The 16,178-nt window shown below is 34.3% G+C and overlaps 1 protein-coding gene across 1 annotated transcript in view; it reads left to right on the top strand.

The window, feature by feature from the left end:
• Window positions 1–16,178, top strand: part of LOC111054373 (BTB/POZ domain-containing protein 7) — a 74,818-nt gene that overhangs the window by 17,110 nt on the left and 41,530 nt on the right. The gene's annotated exons all lie outside the window — the stretch shown is intronic.

Below are 16,178 nucleotides of genomic sequence, written 5' to 3'. Positions count from 1 at the left end.
TATAACCATCCTCGGTTAATTAAGAATCTCAAATGAAAATTTCAAATTAATCAGTTGAGTAGTTCAGACGTGATGATGCGTCAAACATAATTCCCTATTCCTTACGTGTATAAGCCAGTTCTTTCCTTTATTATAGTATAGATAACTGTAGAAGACATAATACTTGAAAACCTCACAGAATCATATTGATTTTTTTCAATACATCAATAAATTTTAGTATCGATTAGATCCTCCTCAATTTGAATCAGGCAGCCTTTTGTTTTCCCAATTCCAAACAAAATACCTAAAATATTCGTTTCACTGCGAATTTGTGTCTGATAGTACATTATAATTGAAACATATGAATTATTACTTATTTTATTGTGATCAATTCATGTTTTTCATATTAAATTCAATGATAGGTCTACAGCATGAAAAGACTATGTCCATTTCATTTGTACTGGTGGCAAACTTTTACATTAAAAATAGTTATTTGATAAAATCGCAGTTCAATTGTAATGAAAACAAATTCCTTCAAAAAGTAATTGTTAATAATACGTTTCGAGGGAAGAAATTAATAACAAAAAAAAAATGGGAAGAATCTGGATTCGAACCGAGGAACCGTCGCTCCGAAAGCGAGCGTTTTACCGTTACGCTACACGCCTCCGTTCGAAAATAATAGTCTTGTAACAGCATTATAAAACCTCCTCATAAAAAAAACACACTTCTGGCTACAACAATGACAATGTAGCCTATGACGTAAATGGAACTTCATGTACGGTAGCATGAATGAAGTTTGAGCATTAAAATCCAGAAGGAAAATTGAAATTTGGGCTTCCAGGTGCACGAGATTGATATTTTTAGAATCTTGTGCAAAATTTGGAGATCTAAATCATTCCCGTTTTTCCGGTATGCAATCCACAAGTTGACATGTTTTGATGCGAACAAATGAACACACGAACAAACACAACCTTACTCTCTCTTATAATGGTAGATAGGAGGAAGATATGAGATATAATGGTAGATAGGAGGAAGAATATGAGTTATAATGGTAGATAGGAAGAAGATATGAGTTATAATGGTAGATAGGAGGAAGATATGAGAACAGACAGCGTTGCCTTACAACCGCTCTCTATACAAAAATATCGGGGCACGTATTACGAACGAAGAAATTATAATATATATTTAGTTCATACAGAAAGGTTCTATCCAATTCCCAAAGCAAACATTTCTCTCACAATAGTTTGTTAAAATTTAATCCTGATTAATTTCACGTGAACCAAATCAAAGACCATTCCAAAAAGATAGCTTATCTGATTGGTTCTACTGAAATTAATCAGGATTTAAATTTAACCGGCTTTTGTACAACCGGCACTAAGTTCCTGATTGGATGATTACGAAAGTTCAACAGCTGAGTCATAATGTTGTCTCAGTTCCACACACATGCACTCGCTCACAGCTGTTTTTCCAAGGATGAATAAATCCCTTTAATGTCCTTCAGCGAGTTTTCTCAGGGATGAGACCTAGTGCAATCGAATTTTTATATTATAAACATTGTTCTGAATTTCGTGAGAATCGCTAGAGCCGTTTTCGATATCCGGTGAAATAAAAACATATAAACATCTATCTAAACATATAAACAGAAATTGCTCGTTTAATAGTATAGGATATCTAATGCTAGTGAATTTGATGAAATATAAACTGCAATTCTTGTTTAAAATGATCAATTATATTTTGTTCGTCAAGAAAAAATATATTTTATCGATTTAATAATAAAATATCGGGACACCGAGATTCGCTCGTTATTTTCATTTATTAATAAACAGAACACAATTCAATTCAAAATTCTTTATTCTTTAAAATGCACTATACAATAAAATTGATAGTATTATTATTACTAGAATACCCCTACAAGACTATACGTCTGTGTGTAGGGGTGAGTTCCAGGTTACCTACTGGTTCTAGATCTATTGCGTTTTATCAATTTATGGCCTTAAATGGCCTGCATGATTGTCTAGTACAGAAATAGCAACATTTCACAAACTTGATAGCTGAATAAAACACATTAATAACATATCATAATACCAAAACATATGGTACTGTAAATTATAGTTTTAAATCCATAACAAAGATAAGAGTAAAAGATCAATAAAAAAGTAAATTTGAATGAAATATAAGTAATAATATCAAACAAAACATATTGAATTTTTCTTAGCAACAACATGTTAATAATACTTCTAAATCTTAAAAAAATGGGGAAAGAAAAATAAAGAAATTGAAGATATATTATGTAGGAACAGTGATCGGCGGATCCTCAAAAGATATCAGTACAAAGGTGCCAATTTATTACATAAGAAGAAGAAGAAGAAGGAGTATTAAGATTCTCACTGATAGAGCCAAGAAAAAGAAGAATTCCGGGAAATAAACAAATTAATTCAATGCAAGTATACTGACCGAAGCAGACTTTCTGTCATTTCCCAGCCCATACAGTATAGCCACCTCTCAATCCTTCGTTTGTATACAGTAACACTGCATTCCTGCATATTCCTTATCTCAAAAGGTAAGTTCCTGTGTACCATTTGGGCTAGGTAGAAAGGTGTTCTCAACTCAAGCCCGTGGACCACTTGGGGCGTCGCAAAGCCATAGTTTACTCTGTATCTTGTTGGATAAGTATGAATTATTTCTGTTAAAATGTTAAAATTATTGTTTCTGAGATAAATTAATAAAGATTTTACGTAGAGTTGTCTTATGTTCAGCACCGGAAATCCAGTGAATAACTGAATGGTTGGATAGCGGTACTCTTTCTTAAGAATAGTTTTGATTATTTGCCGCTGCGACACCGCAAGTGGCTCCAAAAGGGTAGCAGGCAGTCCCCCCCAAATAAGAATGCCATATTGAATGATGGACTTAATATAAGCAAAGTACACTGACTTGCAATGCTTTTTACTTAAAACTTGGCTTAGCTGAGAGAAAGCATATAGTAGCCTTCTAAGTCGCTTTTTGACAAGTTGTACATGGGGACCCCAGCTGAAGGCGCGATCAAATGTTATGCCCAGATACTTGTACTGGTCAACTTGCTCTAGAACTTCACAACTACAGCCAATGGAAGTTGAATCTTGACATGAGTGAAGTTCAAATACTCTAGGCCCTGGATCTTGCTGGTTTCGGGTGACAATAGGCATGTATTTGGTCTTTCTTGTATTCACTGTTAAGCAGTTGTGATCAAACCATTTTTTAATTCTAGCTACATCAGTTGTTGCATTATTATAAGCCTCTTCCCAATTTTTTCCGGTAGAAACAACTGCTGTGTCGTCCGCAAATAAGAAAAGTTTACTATTAATGTTCAACTGAGAAAGATTGTTAATGTGGATAAGGAAAAGAATTGGTCCAAGAGTACTCCCCTGCACAACACCATAATTTACTTTCTCCAACTCACTCCTGACATCGTTGATTTGAACATATTGTTCTCTGTCGAGCAGGTAGCTCTTGAACCACTTCAAAGCAGTTTGTTTAATACCCAACATGTCTAGTTTTATGACTAATTTTTCCCTGTCAACTGAGTCAAAGGCTTTTGCTAAGTCTAGATAAGTTATTATTAATTTATTTTTCTCCTTTGTTTTATCTGCAATATGTTTTGATAAATCAAAGAACACATCAGATGAATTTTTTGATTTTTGGAAACCATATTGAGAGGTAGTTAGAATATTGTATTGACTCAAATACTGCATTAGCTGTATCTTAACACATTTTTCCAGAATTTTTGAAGTTATGGGGAGTAGCGAAATAGGACGGTAATTGGAGTAGTCATTTTTTGCACCGGATTTATAAATTGGGATTACCTTCGATATTTTGAGAGTGTCTGGGAATTACCCTGTTAGTAAACTCAAATTTATTAAATGCTGAATAGGACGTATTAGTGAGTGGATGTTATCTTTAATAAGTCTAGCTGGTATGCGATCGTGACCAGGGGCGCTATTTCCTCTCATGCTACCAACCACCCGTCTGATCTCCTCTTGTGTAACAGATCGGAGCTCAAACAAAGACTCGACAGCATGATTGGAGTCAAGTACCTCTGGATCACCCAAAGCTGTAATGGAGTCAGCCAGGTGCTTTCCAACAGAGGCAAAGTACTTATTGAAATTGTTGCTAACTTCAGAAGCACTCTTTTGCTCAGTAGACTCTCCATCTTTGATGAATTCATTGACAGGGAAGGTAAGTTTTTGTGTAGATCTACCGGATATTTCGTTAACAGTTGACCAGAATTTTTTAGGATTGTTTGAAACATCATCGATTTTGTTTTTATAATAAATGAATTTTGCTTGTTTTATCAGAGAATGAAGTGTATTTCTATATTGGAGGAATTCATTTTTCAAGTTTATGTTGAAAGGTTGTCTATTTAATTTCTTTTTAGTTTATCTCGATATCTGATAGATTGTATTAGTCCCATACTAATCCATGGCTTTAATTTGCTATTTTTTGCAGTGACCAATATTTTTTTAGTATTATCATCTATTGTTTTTTGAATAGTTTCGGAGAAATGGCGAGTAGCCACATTCACATCATTCTCTTCAGTGATTAGGTCCCAATTCTGCAATGAAATAGCATTATTGATCCCCTGTCAATTGTCTTTAAAAAAATACTCTTGCTTTTTAGTAGGTAACGTTTTTCTATTTGATATTATTTTTAGACAAATGGCGTAGTGATCTGTCACAGCAGTTTGAACAATTGTTGTGGAAGCATCGAAGGAATGGGGTATTTTAATAAAACAGTGGTCGATACACGTTCCACTGGCTGGTCTGGTAACCTTATCTATACAGGCTGTCAATCCTGATTCATTCAAAATGTCAATGTATTTTTCTTCTAGCGAGCCTGGAGTAATGTTCAGGGTGTCACAGTTTATGTCCCCGACTAGGATTTGCACTCCTCTATTGGTTTCTGTTTCTTTAAAATGGTTATCTAGCGCGTTCATGAATAGAGGTAAGTTAGAGTTAGGGCTTCGATACACAGCAAGAAGTTCACAAGAAGTTCCTTCCCAGTCAAAGCAAATGGACAGGCAAGTGGCCACACCACCCAGCCGGAGTTCCCTGCAAGTTGACGTGAGCTCACTGTCTATGTATACAACCACCCCGTCACAATGGTTAATACTATTATAGGATCTGTGGAGCTTATACCCTGGTAATTCTAAAAGGTCACTCTCATCAGACAGCCAAGCCTCAGTCAATATAATACAGCTAAACTAATGCTTAAGACTGTAAAATAATTATAAATTCGTCAATATTTTTTTATAGCTTCTTATGTTCATATGGATAACAGAGAAATCCGCACGGTCACTGTTCCCTATAGATTGAGAAGAGGGAAAATTCAGAGAAAAATCACTGATATCTGCACAAACTGTACAGTTAATAGGAGCAACATCAATTGGCTCCATAAAATCACACATTATGTAATTCTACTTCTATGTAGTGTCAAGCCATACCGCCTGCTAACTTCATTTTTATCCCATACAAGAGACAAGGCATGCCCTATAAAAAAAAGAAAAAAAACTACTTGTTAAGATCACAAAAAAAAAAACAAAATCTATCCAAGACTACAAAGGAAAACAAGAACAACGATGAACCTCTTTGTCATATTGGAAGGAAATGTACTTGTGATTATCAAATACTATTAAATCTAGCATGTATGTACTATATTTATATACTATACCATATAACCGATCACAGCATTAATTATGGCCCTTTATATTACTCAATTATTTACATTATAATTTATATTATTATAGAATGTAAACAAATAATATTTTACTATAGTAAAAGGAGAATAAACAAAAGAGACCGATTCTGAGGTATGTTTGAAAAAGGAAAAAAAAGAAAAGAAAAGAAAATTAGGTCATATTTTGGACTGAGTTAACTAACTATAAATTATTATTAATTATTGATAATAACCAGCAACTAGCGAGTAATACCAATCATAATGAATATAAGTACCTAACTTTTGAAATATTAATGTTGAATTGCTGGTGAGACACTGTGAAATGCAAGGAAAAACATTAACTATGAATATAAATATAAGCTAACATTATAACAATATAGTAGTCTCTTATAATCTATGCATTCCTAAGGGGTAGTAGAGATAGATGATTTTTGTAGTACGAGGAGTTGATGCTTCTGTTGATTATCAATGAAGATAACAGACAGATTAGTAGAATGTTATATTGTGTTATAGCATCGTCAATAATTTATTGCTCCTGCTTCAGTTGACTTGAGAGGTAAGCTACGTTGATAGCAAGTGAAAGACGCTATAATAACTGTGAGTTCTGATCATAGAAGCGTTGGGTGGATGATAGAGATGGGCAAAGTAGTTCATTGAACATAACTATCTCTCCTTAGTTCGTTCACTAAAGTGAACTAGTTTAAGGAACTAGTTCAATTGAACTATCTAGTTCACATTTTTAAATTAATGTGTGATTGGACTACATTTAGCAGTTTAGCTGCATTGCACTGCATTGTTGCAACTCTAGACTAGATCAAGTTAACAAGTCGAAATAGCTTCCACTTATTATTATTAAACTAAAGATAAGTTGATAATGAAACATTTTAACAAGTTAAAATAGATATAAGTTTATAAGAAACAGACATGTCATCGAAACTGGGACTGTTGGTTAGGAATTGAAAGAATAACAATCATGATTCCTCACTAACAGAAAATTATTTATTGTTAAATTAATTATTTATACTTTCACAAAAACCAGCAATATAAGCAAACAAACATAATATTAATTTTTACATACAATAAACTCAACTCTATTTCTAATATAATCCAAACTTACAAAAAATTATCATGATTCCTTACTATTATGAAAAATTGTATTAATGCTATATGAATTTTATATCATTTATACTTTCAAATGTCAAATGTTAATACAAAATATGGAACAAACAGAATATTGATTTTCACATACAATAAACTAAACTTTATATCTAAACTTTCAAAATATAAAATTATGGTAGGCCTACTAGCATTGAAATCGAATCAAAATTATATCTTATTCAAGAATTGTATTGAATGAAGAGCATTTTTGATACTTTGGTCCCTTTCAAACGGCTTCTTCTTTCTACTAATACTTGACCTGCCTTTGAGAAAATCCGTTCACAAGGAACTGAGCTTGCAGGTATGCACAACCTTTCCACCATTAACTTATAGATATTTGGATATATCAATTTTCTTTGCTGCCACCAAATGAGGGGATCAGCATTTCTATCCAACAGTGGTTCTGCCAAATATTTGTCTATTTCTACTATGCTGGCAGCTCTTGGGTTTTGTCTGGCCCTCAAAATATCAGTCTCCTTATCAAACTCAGCCCATATTTTTGAACTGCTAGGCTTGGGCATTTGTGGCAGGGGATCACACTAATGGGGAGTATTCATTTGTGCCTGAATTTTTCCCACCAATGCCTGATACACAGCATCAAATTTACTCGAGTTTTTAAAAGCAGACTTTTTGAATCGGGGGTCTAGCAATGTGCTTTCAGGGATAAAAACCTGTTCCTTGGCAATAAGCCTGTCATTTACCTCCTTTATAAGCTTATTGCACATTTCCTTTACAAGGGATGGCAAATTCTGACTTTGTAACATTCTACTTACCAAATTGTATAAATTACGTGATAGGACCATAGTTTTTGACAAAGTAACACTTTGCTCTGAGCTGAGTTCTTTTGTTACTTCATCAAAAACTTCCAAAATATCAATTGCATGTTGTACAATATTCCACTCTTCAGCAGAAAGCTTAACCCCATCATACCCTAGAACTGCTAGTGTGGATAACATTGGCTCTTTGTTACTCACAATTCTTTTGAGCATGTCATAGGTGGAATTCCACCTTGTTGGCACATCTTGAATGAGTTTCAGCTCTGGTAAACCCATCTGCTTTTGGGTTTCATGGAGTTTTGACAAAGCATGGCTACTTTTTTTAAATAATTGGACTAGTGTTTTGCATTTTTCAACAATTGAAAAAATTGGTGAAATACTTGATTTCACCACTAAATTAAGTGTATGCGCATAGCAAGGTATGTGCTTCCAGTTTGTATTTACTGCTGCAACTATATTTGCAGCATTGTCAGTTACAATGACAACCACTTTTTCTGAAATTTCCCATTCCTGGCATTTATCCTTAATGATTTCTGCTAGGTTTTCAGCCGTGTGCCTTGCATGGAATTCAAAGACACCTAACAAACTACTGCATAGCTTGGAATCACTATTAATATAATGTGCTGTTATCGCAATGAAACTTTCATTATTGATTGAAGTCCAACCATCAGTTGTCAGAGCTACAGCTAGTGAATCTGCCAGTTTCTTTTTCACATCTGCCACCAAATTTGAATAGAGTTGTGGCAGCAGACTTTCCGATAATGTTTTTCGGCTTGGGAGTTTATAACTCGGATTTAGCATTGTGACAAATTCTTTAAACTCACGATCTTCAACTAAACTAAATGGATGATACTCTTTGCATATCATTTTTAGCAATTGAATATCAATTGCTTGACTTCTCTTCACAGACATTGGCTTTGCAATAGTAATAAAATCTGTGAGTGAGGATTGATTACCATGCTGTTGTAAGTGTTGTGGTCTAGAAGGATGTAGATTGTCCATGGATGTAGAAGCTGTAGACTCTACATGTGAATCAGATACCGTAATATCAGTGGATGATGTAGAAGGTGAACGGGAGCGTTCACATGATGTAGATGTCCCAGCCCTAACCTGGGATGGAGTGCTGCTAGGAGTCCTCTCAATTGGTATTGTTGGATGCTTTGTTTTCAAGTGCCTCCGTAAATTTCCAAGAGACCCTGCTGCTATACTGAGGACACTCTTGCAGTATTTGCATTCTGCACGGTTGGCCGCCTTATCAATAAAGTGGTACCATATATCACTAGAGCGCCTAGAAGACATAATCTGAAAAATAAACCAATAGAATGCCATTAAATTTTTTATAAAGTATAAATATTTTGTGGATCTTATTTAGAAGACAGGATACAATAATCTAGTACAAAATTAGTAAGTCTAAAGATAAACTACCATTCTTACCGTAACTTACCATTCTAATAACACTACTACCAATCAATTTTATAAATTAGTTTGGTGAGAAATGCAATTACATACAAAATAGTGGGCCTATCATATAAAATAGTTACTTTCTATACAGATTGAATGAATTTATATTTTATTCTATTAAAATATCAATTTGAAACTAGATAACATGAAAATAATCATGTTTGAATGATAATACAAACTTAACCTAGTTCCAGAGGTCCAATTATCTATAGTTCTAATTTATCTTTTATTCTATTCAACAGTCCATTTGAAACAATATCTTTGAATTGTTTGTTTTTCCAGATTCGTATTGGTTTCTACTTTTTGCAGATCTCCAAAATAACTTGCTGAAATGATAATTTAAACCTAACCTTATTCCATATGCATTAACAGTACAGTAGGTACCTACTTTGCATTTTATGTATGTCTTTTTTGCTTTTATAAAACATTACGGAAGCCTTGATCAGCTGATGTCATTATCATCATCATCCCTATCATGACACAATGATATTTACCAGTTAAGTTGATTCGGCTATAAAATAGGCCATTAAATAGTTTTCCTATGGCAAACTCCCTCTTACCAAACTTGTTGCTATGTAATTTTAATAAACTATTAATAGGATTTAAATAAGACTTACCTGAAGATGTTTCTGATTGTCTGTCGTCTTCTTCTTGTTGGATTTCTATAAATGTCCTATAGATATTATCTCTCTCTAATAATATTATCTTACAGCAGGCAACTGCAATGGCAAGTGGTGACGAACGCCAGCTAGTTCAGAATAGTTCAGACATACAAATCAATTAGTACCAAAGGAACTATTGAACTATCGGAATGTCAGCTGAGCTAATAGTTCAGACATATAATAAAACCAATTATGACCAAAGGAGCTATTGAACTATGAACTGTGGTGAACTAGGTGAACTATGAACTGTGTGTTATAGTCTGCGACTCTGCGTAGTACGTATCATAGCTACGACATTTTGATTTTACCCAGTACCAAGCCAAGCCAAACTGAACTGTAGTTCGCCTGAACGACCGACTGATGTGAATAGTTCACACTCTGGAGTAGTTCATTTGAACTAGTTCGTTCGCGAACTACACATCTCTAGTGGATGATAATGATAATACAATAGTGTACCTTTCTTTCTGATTATGCGATCAAATTACGGAGGTGTTTTCAAGCTTCTAGATTAGAGCACCCTTATTTATCAGATAGATTAATACAATACCCTATATATTAAATCAGTTACTACTGTTAATTCGAAAAGTTAGGCTTGCTTCAATATCTTCATGATATTTTCAAATTTGTCGTTTTCCAGTTTTGGAAACGTAGGTAGCGTAATGTTGATCTAAATATTAATTCTCCTAATCTTTCATCTTAGCTGTTTCGTACCCTTCAAGCTAGGAGCTTATCTTTATTGCTTTTATTCAGTTATTATTCTTTAAAGATCTGAAAACCAATTTGACACAATGTGTTGGTTATCGGTATCTATTAGTTATTGATAAGTTGCTGAACGAAAACAGTTTCAAATCTCTAGGAAGTCAGATATACTTTAGGATAAGATACAAGTAGTGCAAAATCGACACTGAATGGCTGCTAGAATTCGAACAGTACGGAGTTAGTATAACGAGAATTTTCAATTTTAAGATATTGAACAATAAAATATGATTATCCTTTTCTCCTAATATCAACATTTTATGTTAGTTATTATATAGTTCTTGCCTACTATTATATGCTTGTAAATAATGTAGCTTCGTTAAGATAAGAAAAAAAAAATAATAATATGTTATCACATGGCCTTACCTATTTTGGTTGATTGCATGCCTTGTCTCTCGTGTCAATTTGGCCATAATAAACATTTCAAAAGAGGGAAGAATGAATTTATATCTAATATAACGTGTAGACAGAATGTTCTATTAACACAATTTCATAAGATCAATTGACTAATAGAATGTTTCGTTTATTGGGAAGTCTCGTTTATCGGATCCGCTGGAGTGTGGGTGGTTGTGTCTGCATTTTTTTTACAAATTTTAGAAATTTGTTCCAAATTTAGGATTCGAATTGGTCGTTCACCTGTGGCTGCCTTCGCCATAACTTTACAGTCCTTGGTCCAAACTGAAAGAAGTTTCCTCTCCTTGATTAGCTGTCTCGCTGCATTGAATAGTGAACGTGTCTTTGGAGTAAGATGCTCGCTTAAGTACACTGGAGTATTTGGGAAATTTGTGTTGAGTTTGTTAGCTGTAAGCGAACCTTTTAATCCCCTGGCGGTCAACCAGTACGATTTCGTGATGCGTGAAGTGAAATTGACAACTATTGGAGGTGGCTGCTGATATGTCACTAACGTTGAAGTTGACGTCAATTTCTCTAGCGACAGAATCTAACACAGCAAACATATCCTCCCCCTTCGATAAGGGTACACCTGACACAAGGATATTATTTTTACGTGTATGTTGCTGCAAGTCTTTCAAGTCGTCTTTCACGTGTGCTAGCTCCAATTTAAGTTGAGTGTTCTCTTGGAGCATTTGTTCAACCGATTGACACGCGCTTTCACACTTGCTTGTAACGGCCGCAAACTGTTCTTTAATTAGATTGATTTCTTGGTTGGTTTTCTTAATGTCATCCTGCACTTGTTCAAGTTTCTTTTCATTCGTGTCCCACCTTGAATTGTTTGATTCCCAGTTAGTTTTATTTTCTTCTCTGAACTCGGCGATTGCACAAAGAATGGATTTGTTGTCGTCTACCTTGTTACAGTCCGATGACGGTGTTGATGGGTTATCTTTCGACGAGCATTTATTGCAATCCCATTTCCCATTTTTGGAAACTTTGTTTCCGAGGCAGCTCCTATGAAAAGTCGTGGCACAATCCGGGCACTTAACACAATCTTTCGCGATTAAACCGGGCTTATTACATTTGAAACACATGTCTGCCATTGCTCAAGAGTGTAATTTGACCACTTTTACTGTGAAACACTAATAGAATACTTCCGAAAACTAGATAAATTAGAATTATTTTAGGTTAAGCCAGGTTATTGATAGTTTACGGCAGGCGGCTGGCGTTAAATTGTTAGCAAACTTTCTTTCTACGGAGCGATAGCAAATGATCTGAACCCATCGGCTGCCCGATTAGAACTAAACAGTTCTCTAAAATGATCGTGTTTATATTTCACAGCTGGCTATTATGTCATCTTATGAATTTCGGGGATGCGATATTTTGATTTTTCACATACTCACTCGCTCACTCACTTTTTTACTATCCACAGCTGTTTCACACAAGGATGAATTATCCTTTTAGTGTCGTTCAGCAAGTTTTTTACCTAGTGCTATTGAATTTTTATATCATAAACCTACTATGTTCCAAATTTCGTGAAAATCATTAGAGCCGTTTTCGAGATCCATTGAACATAAATATCCAGTTATATATAAATATTTAAATAACCAGATATAAAAATACAGAAATTGCTCCCTAATTATCATAATTGAGATTGAATATTTTGTTAATTAATTATATTCCTGCATTATTAAAAAACGATCCGGCAACGTTGCGGAGCAGGAAAAGGATAGCGCTATCTGCTTTGTTTATTTTCCACTTTTGCCTGATTAACGAGATGATTTGTAGTAAAATCCCCACGTGTAGGATTGCTAACCCATGCTGTGATAAAAAATACAATTGAATCGGCTCAATATAACCTTCACATTCAATAGAGTTCATTAGAGAAATAGAGTTTCATTAGAAGATATTTTTCAATAGCTAAGGATATCAGGAAAAATGAGTGAATATAGTGAGTGATTGTTCAATAGGAATCTCCCAAATTATCGGGCGAATTCCTTTCACCAAAATAATGAAAAAAAAAAACAAATAATGATAAAGATTCAAAATGAGTCTATAATGTTTATTACCGAGTTGTACAGGAATTTCACCGGTGTGGTTTTTACAAAGATTTATCTTGAAATTCAGATTCTCAGTAAAATTAATTCAAAGTGAAGCTTTTAAAGCGCCAAGTTATTCAATGAGATAAGCCCAGTCAAATATTCATTATAATGCTCCCCGACCAAAAAACAAATTAGGTAAGGTAATTGATTTTATTGTTTTAATCGGTCCATTTGTGTACCAGTAAGGGTAATCAATGGTTTCCCACCAAAATTTCTGAAGGCATAACTTTTAGCAGCCTGAAAACCACGAGATTTTCGTTATTTTTCAGTTTTTTTCCACTATATCTCCAAAACCAATTGTTCAATCAATATTTTCGCTCAATCCTTTTTTGATGAGCATTAAATTCTCTACAATTTTCATCCCCTAAACGTTTTTCTATCTCCAATAGGAAGCGAGTTATAGCTCGTCGAAAATTGGTAATTTTTTTCAACTTTGCGAAAAATCGCTAAATGCATGTTTTTTCCATTTCACTTCATATAAAGTCAACAAATAACTAAAATAACTATCTCACTTTTCATTCATTATGAGCCAGTAAAATTTGTTGAGGAGGCACTCTGCTGTTTCATCCTCAAATGGACTATTTTTATGAAATCTACTCTTAGTCCAGTCAGGGAAAGGTTATAGAGGGAAAAGTTAGGAAGACAATTTTTGAACCCGCAGTTCTGTTTAGGGTAGTAAGGAGGTAAACATATCAAAAGTCCCCACCCCTACCCCCTGTGCTAAGGGGGTGGGGGTGGTTTAAAGGTACCATTTTCTAGTTTCTCGCTTAAAACTCAGAAACTATGTATCTTAAGGACTTGACTGTCATATAACTAATTAAAGCTTACATAATTACCTACAATATTCATCTACAACTTTTTTCATATCTCCTCTAGTTTTCGAGATATCCGCTCTTAGGTATGACATTCTTGAAAAAAAACATGTTTGACACCAATTTTTTTTTATTTTTGCTCTCATAACTTTTTAAAAATCGATGAGAAAAATCAATGCTGATTATGAACTTATAGAGCATCAAATTCTCTTCAATTTGATGTATAATTTCATACTTTTACGGATTTCCCTATACCTTTTGCAGCAGCTTTAGTGTTGAGTATGAAATCTCCAATTTTGCAACAATAGACCAATTGACATAGGAATTTGGAGGGAATATTTTAAACAAAATGTTTGGCTTTGTTGCTTTGTTGAGACTAGTTAGGAGGAGAACATATCAAAAGTCCCCATTCCTAACTCATGTGCTAAGGGGATGAGGGTGGTTTAAAAGTTGCATTTTTCAGCGTTTTGCCTCTTATAAATATCTTTGTATCACTTGAGGGATTTTTGTGATACAAATACACTACGTACAGTATATTATGGTTTAATAAATTCAAAACTAGAATACGGTATTGTATGTTGGGGAGGAGCAGCAAAAGTGCACTTTAGTCCACTGCACAAACTACAAAAACATTTTATCAGACTAATATTATTCAAAACTCGAAGAGAGCCTTCGTTTCATTTGTACAAGAGACTACGTATTCTCCCTCTTCGCCACTTTTTTGTTTTCAAAGTCTTGAGAATTTTCTTTTAGCGAAGTGGAAACGATGGGGTTTTCAGGCCCAGCTTTTCCAAAAGAAGATTGGACCTAGTATCAAGACTACCTAGAATAAATTTTAGTTTTTTACTTCAAAATCTTTCTTATACCTAGGTCCAAAACTTTTCAACACCATCCCACATGCTGGTAGAAGAAGTAGAACTTTGAAAGAATTTTCACCCATAGTGAATGACTGGCTATTTCAGAACCAAGAAATAGATTTTTTTTCAATTCTCTCCTGAGAACCCATTACACAACTCAGCTAATAAAATTCATGTATGTTTCGGTCAATTTCTAAATTTATTGATTTTTCTTTTAATTAGTTATTTACATTTTTCACCTTAGTTCATACTTAATCAATATAGGAGTATTATTTCATTATTATCAAACTTAATAGCACTGCGCTTTTGTTTTGTTTTTCTAAATTATGTTTTATTATTGTTTACACATGAATATACACGCAATGGCCCTATAATACTTTGCTTAAGTTTTTAAAATAGCAACTAAATAGTATTTAATTTATGTAACTAAGATTCATGACACTGGCAGCGCCTATACACAATTGCTGCCAGTTTAATTCTAAGATAGAGAGTATTTGTAAAAATTTTGTTATGCAAAATGAGAATGAATTTCATTTTCATTTTCAATTGTTATAGAAACACAATAAATATTATCAAGTACTCTTTATTTTATTACACTTGAAAATGGCTCATGAAGAGTTCAAACTAGTTGTGTTGTAATAAAATGAGGAGTACTTGATAATTGAACGAGCGTTAGCGAAATAAAAATGAAATTGAAAGTGCATAAGAGAAAAATTGTTTTGATTTTATTATGGAATTAATTCCATGCTATTTCTTTAATGTTTCCGTTGTGTTGACACAGCTATCGTTGTCAACACAGCTATCCCAAAATTATAATGACAATACTCTGCTTGAAATCAGGCATAATAATCTAAGAGTTGCTCAGCTCAACATTGAAGGAATTTCTAGATCAAAGGCTGAAATATGTGGAGAGATGATGAGGGACCTCAAAATAGATGTAATACTCCTTCAAGAGACACATGTTGCTACAAATGCCGAGAGCAGGCTAAAAATCCCAGGGTATTCTTTGATTAATTTTCTTCTTCATGACAAGCATGGTCTTGCTACATTTTATATCACCCAGGACAAGGCCATGCTATTTACAGATGTGGATGGAAACTGCCTTTCCATTGGGATAAAATATGGACACACAACAATTTTTAATGTCTACAAGCCTCCCTCAGAAAGGTGGAGCACTCCTCTATTACCGGCTGCAGAACACCCATGTATATATGCAGGAGATTTCAATTCACACAGTCCACTGTGGGGGTATAGTCATGCCAATGCTGATGGAGCAGAGTTGGAGCAGTGGATGGAGGGAGCTGGCTGCTTCCTGGTCTTTGATGCAAAACAGAGCCCTACTTTCCATTCTGCACGCTGGAGAATAACATCATCACCAGAACTCTGTTTTGTGACATGCTCTGAGAATGGTAGGCCACTGATGACTGAGAGAACAATAGAATCCCGCTTTCCAAGAACCCAGCATAGTGTCGCAGTCATTGAACTTGGATTGGTGCTGCCATCTATCCAAAATCGA

Source organism: Nilaparvata lugens, chromosome 7 (genome assembly GCF_014356525.2).
Source record: "Nilaparvata lugens isolate BPH chromosome 7, ASM1435652v1, whole genome shotgun sequence".
NCBI lineage: Eukaryota > Metazoa > Arthropoda > Insecta > Hemiptera > Delphacidae > Nilaparvata > Nilaparvata lugens.
Note: the sequence above shows the minus strand (reverse complement) of the source record. Positions and strands in the feature narration are given on the sequence as shown.